This window comes from Apium graveolens, chromosome 1 (genome assembly GCF_009905375.1).
Source record: "Apium graveolens cultivar Ventura chromosome 1, ASM990537v1, whole genome shotgun sequence".
Taxonomy (NCBI): Eukaryota; Viridiplantae; Streptophyta; class Magnoliopsida; order Apiales; family Apiaceae; genus Apium; species Apium graveolens.
The window spans coordinates 64925884-64931964 of NC_133647.1; the positions used below are offsets into that span (position 1 = coordinate 64925884).

Below are 6081 nucleotides of genomic sequence, written 5' to 3' on the forward strand. Positions count from 1 at the left end.
ATCTTGATGAGACATTTATGGATGAGATTTATGGAATATTAAAAACTCATGAACTAGTGATGGAGCAGAAAAGCAAGAGGAAAGGGCGTAGAACATGACAAGTTGCACTTAGGGTTGAAGAGAAACCAAGGGAGAAAGCTGGGAGAAAAATCCATTCTAAAGTAAAGGCTATGATTGTAAAGTCTGATACTGAGTCATCAAATACTGATGATGACTCAAACTATGATAATGACTCATACATTGAAAATGATCATGGAAATTATTTAGAGATTCTACAGATGGATGCTATCTTAGTTAAAAGCTTCAGGAAGATGTCCTAAAAATTCTTCAAGAAAGGAAAAAGCTTTTCCGGGAAAGGCTCTAATAGCTTAAGCTCTGATAGAAGGAACTACAGGAAAAACTTTCATGACAAGGAGTCAAGGTCTGGGACCATAGACAAGTCAAAGATAAAGTGTTACAAATGTGATGGAGTTGGACACTTTATAGTTGACTGCAGAAAGCCAAAAGCTAAAAAGAAATAAGCCTTGATCACAAAGAAAAGTAATTGGGATGATACATCAGAATCTGATGAGGATGTCAACTATGCTTTCATGGAAAATGCTGATAGTGTACTTCAGACTACTAAGATGAAGGTATTTTAAAGTACTCTTGCTTTTGATATTGATGATATCTATGAACTAAGGCTATTTCTTAAAACATTGCATGTTATTTATATGGATCAAATACTTGAAAATGCTAGGATCATACTAGAAAACTGAGACTTAAAGAAAAGGAATGTTCACCTAGAAGCTGAGTTGGTTTTCATGTTAGAAACTCAAAAAGAAAGAGATAATGCTTTGTATGTTTAAGATAAACTATTTAAAAAGCATGTTTATCTTGATAAAGAATTAGCTAAAGAAAGATAAGTTATTAAACTTTAGACTAATTCAGAAAAATTAACTCATGAGAAAGTGGCTGTTAGGAATCAGAATTAGGTTGTGCTAATGAATCTAATTCTGATGAATTAAATGAAAAGGAAACTGAGAAGGTCAAACCAATAGATACTGATAATAAGGTAAAATTGAACAAGTCTCATTTAAGACCGATTAAGTTTAATTCAAGTGTTGATGTTGTTAAGCCAGTAAGTGAAATAGGTTTAATCTCAGCACCTAAGTCAAGCTTAAAAACTGATTAGTGTGAACAAGGAAAAACAGCCTAGAAACAGCTTAAGCAAAAGCTGAAGGAGGTTAAAATGAATACCAAGGAAAAATATCCTAGAAAGAACAGAAATGGAAAAGTAGGTTTAGTAAAAAAAACAAATACAAACCCATTCCTAATGCACCTAGAGAGGTTTGTTTAAACTGTGGTAGGACAAACCATCTTGATATTTCTTTCAGGAAGAATAAAGGGATAATAATTGTTCCTCCTAATCAGAGTTTAGGAATAGAACATTTAGATATAAACCGCAGAATCCCTGTTTTCATTATGGTAATGTTTAGAATTCAATTTATACATGTAAAGAGTATCATAGTTTGTATTATGATTATTATGAACTGAAACCCTCTTTAAATTAGACAAAATTTATTTATACATGTGTAAACTCTGATATTAAGAATGTTAGCATAAACTCTAATGTAAAGTCTTCTGCTGCAAATGTTAGCAAACTTTAAAAGGCCAAAGGATTCAAGCAAGTCTGTGTGACGTCCTCCAAACCCGGGTCATAAGTTTGGGGTTCACAATGCACACACACACAATATATAAACCTGTTTATGAAATGATATATATGTGATGACCCTAACTTACACAACCACCGATCACAACAGGTGAAAGTATGAAAACAAGCAACAACCATAACTTTTATTACATCGAACCAAATCCCAACTAGTTTAACTTACAACTGATAATGAGATTATTCTTACAACCTTGCATAACTCAATTACAATCTAAAGCTTCAGCTGGCTCGATCTAACTCAACCTAGAATCCTAGCTCGCACACTGGACTGGGAATCCTTGCTACCAATAATTTCCTTTTTAACTGTAGAATAACGTACACAGATTTACAAGAGTGAGCTAACTAACTCAGCAAGTCATAATAGCAATAATTGAGGTTAAATGTTAAGTGGCATTTATGTCCACTTAGAATGCTCTATAAAGGCTTGAATTGGTGTTTTGTACTTGAGTTGTTTGTGTTTTTGATGCGCTTTTGTAGTATTTTACATTTCAGGCAGAAATAAGGGATCAAGGAGATTTAGCATTGCTTTGGTGCTAAAATGGTGTTAGGAAGGTGTCATGGATGAGTGCTCGTTGAATGCCATCAAGAATCATCAATAAAAGAAAGCAAAATAGTTTTTCCAGAATGTCAGCGCGCCCGCACTATGATAGCACGTGGTCGCGCCAGAGAAGTAGAAGGATAGCTCACCCACGCTGGTGAAGCGCGCGGCCACGCTGTGTCGGGATTTGAAAATCCTATTGCAGTTAGAAGAAGGATTTTCTGGGCTTCTGGATTAATTGGGCTTCTATATAAAGATAACTTAAAGACGTTTTTCAAAACGGAGCTTAAGGAGAAGCCATCGAGAAGACCTAGGAGCACAAATACAACCAAGGCAAAGAGGATCTAGTTTATTCTTGTGATTCTTTATTTTAAGTTATAATCTTGGATGCTAGTTTTCTTATTTGTTGAACCTATACTCTTGTTTAACGTACTTTGTTTATTATTCACTTTATAAAGACTCAGTTTATTATACCATGCTTTCATCGGAATCCACGGTGATGATGAGTTTGGTTATGGGCTAATCATTATCGTGGGGTTCTAGCGGATTTACTTATTGATTTCAATAGTTAATTTATTTTGATACCTTAGTGTGTGGTGATTGTATGATATCCTAGTATTGGTTGTGCTTATATGTCTTATGAGCATCGCGAACTTATAAAAAGCATGTTAATCTCTATCGAAGCGAAAGTGAATATAGGGGTTTAGAACTTGCCATGCTAGTATACGTTCATGTATTTGTTATGCATGATTCGTAGGTAATTTTAACCATCTTACTTGCCCTATGTAATCACGATAGATAACTTGTTCATTAAACCTTTATGTTGTCAAATTCTATAGACATATAGGGTCTCAACATAATTGGTGTCTATTCAGCTTCTATCTCTTTTGTGGATGTATGGTAGTAGGGTATTCGTACAACGAAAGTTGGCGTTTACTAGTTTCGTTTTGTCTGATTAGTGTCATCACCATTGCATGCTAAGGTTAAAAACAAAAAGGCTATTGAATGAAATAGTAATAAAGTTAGAATCCCATGCTTGTGTTATATAAGTAAATCAACCTTTTAATCTCTCAGTTAATTGCATGTTAGTTAATAAACAATCTCAACTTGTTATCATCTTAGCATTGAATAATAACCATACCATCGTTGCATAAGTACATTAATTGAAATTAACCTAAACCAATCTCTGTGGTAGTGAACTAGAAAGAATTATATATTACTTGCGAATGCGTATACTTGCATGAATATTAGCGTGTGTTTTCATCCTAAAAAGTTTTTGGCGCCGTTGCCTGGGACTCGGTGTTAATGTTTAGTTTATGTGCTTGTCATCAGTGGTCGTTAAAGTTCACTGATTCAAATATTGTTACTTACTTGGGTACTTGTTGTATTTCAGGTACTCTAGAGAGCGTGTATGTTAATGTGTTCTCGATCTTGCAAGAGAACACTGGATAAAGCGGAGGAAGTAGTTGACGAAGTTCTTGTTGAAGAGAAGGTTGAAGAAGCTTTTATTGAGGAGAAAGTTGAAGAAGAAGCTCTAGTCATAATGGGAGATCAAGCAGTGAATCCTAAGGCTTTGATGGACTATTCTAAGCCGAAGATCAATGATATCCAGTCTAGCATAATCATGCCATCCATCGCGGCTAACACCTTTGAAATCAAGTCGACCACGATATCGATGATACATAATTCAGTTCAGTTTGGGGGTTCTCCTATAGAAGATCCCAACATGCACATCAGGGATTTTATCGAGATCTGCGACACTTTCAAGTTCAATGGAGTTACTGTAGATGTTATTAAGCTGAGGCTTTTCCCATTCTCTCTGAGGGATAAGGCTAAGTGTTGGTTGCATTCTCTACCACCAAGCTCTATTACTACTTGGGAGGATTAGGCTCAGAAGTTTCTCAATAAATTCTTCCCTATGGTGAAGACCGCTGCAATCAGAAATGCTCTTACTCAATTTGCGCAGCAAACGGGAGAATCTTTGTGTGAAGCTTGGGATCGCTACAAGGAGATGCTTCAGAAGTGACCTCATCATGGGATGCCTGACTGGATGATCATTAACTACTTTTATAATGGGTTGGGTGCAACTTTTTGACCCATGCTTGATGCAGCATCAGAAGGAGCCTTATGGGCTAAAAGCTATGATGAAGCTTATGAATTGATTGAACTGATGGCTGCTAATGAATACCAGAACCCAACTCAGAGAATGCCTCAAGGAAAAGTAGCAGGAATTCTGGAAGTGGATCCAGCTACTGCTATAGCTGCTCAACTTCAGGCCTTGACGATGACGGTGGATTCTTTGGCTAATTTTAGAGTTAATCAAATCACTAGTGTTTGTGAGCTTTGTGCTGGTGCATATGAGACGAAACAGTGTGCTATTTCTAGTGAACCAGCTCAGTTTGTGAGCAACTTTCAGAGGTCACAACAACCAGCTCCAGCCACCTATCATCCCAACAACCGCAATCATCATAACTTCAGCTGGAGCAACACTCAGAATGCTGTGCAAAAGCCACAATATGGACCAAGACAACAACTCTAACTTCAGAAGCTACCACGATCTAATGAAAAATTTGAATTGGAGGAGTTGAGGCTCATGTGCGAGAGCCAAGCAGTTTCTATTAAGACCTTGGAGAATCAAATTGGGAAAATTGCTAGTACCTTGCTGAATCGATAACCTAGTACACTCCCTAGTGACACTAAAGTGCCAGGCAAGAGGGAAGCTAAAGAGCAGGTCAAGGAAATCATATTGAGGTCTGGGAAGGTTGCAAATCTCAAAAAATCTCCAGGTTCAAAAGTTGAAGTTGTGGCTGAAGAAGAAGTGCATAAGGAAGCAGAAGTGGAACCAAGGAAGATAGCTATTGTCAACACACCTCATGAGGGTAATACAGGGAAAAAACAGGTCTATCCTCCACTTCCTTTTCCTAAGAGGCTGCAGAAGCAAAAGCTGGATAAGCAATTTTCTAAGTTCTTGGAAGTTTTCAAGAAACTTCATATCAATATACCTTTCGCTGAAGCTCTTGAACAAATGCCTAGCTATGCGAAGTTTATGAAAGGTATTCTCTCTCGGAAAGTGAAGCTCGATGACTTAGAGACCGTTGCTCTTACGGAGGAATGTTGTGCTGTGCTGTAATAAAAGTTGCCTCTGAAGCTTAAAGATCCTGGAAGTTTCACTATTCCTTGCACCATCGGAAACTTATCATTCGACAAGTGTTTATGTGATTTGGGAGCTAGCATCAATCTGATGCCTTTATCTGTCTTTAAGAAGTTGGACTTACCTGATCAAAAGCCAAATTATATGTCCTTGCAGTTGGTCGATCGTTCTATTACATATCCACGAGGTCTTGTGAAGGATCTCTTGGTCAAGGTGGACAAACTCATATTTCCTGCTAATTTTGTAATTCTTGATTTCGAGGAGGATAAGAAGATTCCCATCATCTTGGAGAGACCATTATTGGGTACTGGCCGAACCTTGATTGATGTGCAGAAGGGTGAGTTCACTATGTGAGTACTGGATCAAGATGTGACGTTCAATGTTTTCAATGCCATGAAATTCCCTATTGATAATGAGGTCTTCTTAAAAGTGGAATTGGTCGATTCAGTGGTCACTTCAGAACTTGATCAAATGCTAAGCTTTGATGCCTTAGAGAAAGCCTTGTTGGGGAATTCAGATAGTGATGACGACGAAGGTGATGAGCAGTTGCAGTATTTGAATGCTTCTCCTTGAAAGCAAAGGCTAGGTATGCCTTTTGAATCTCTTGGACTGGAGGAGCTGAAAAAGTCTCCAAAGCCCCTCAAGCCATCTATTGATGAAGCTCCTACGCTCGAGCTTAAA

The 6081-nt window shown here is 37.4% G+C and overlaps 1 non-coding gene across 1 annotated transcript; it reads right to left on the reverse strand.

Moving 5' to 3' along the window:
- Positions 1–4182: 4182 nt before the first annotated feature.
- Positions 4183–4289, reverse strand: LOC141680047 (small nucleolar RNA R71). Its single transcript, XR_012558234.1, has one exon. It is a non-coding gene; the product is annotated as a small nucleolar RNA R71 (small nucleolar RNA).
- Between the last annotated feature and the right edge of the window lie 1792 nt (positions 4290–6081).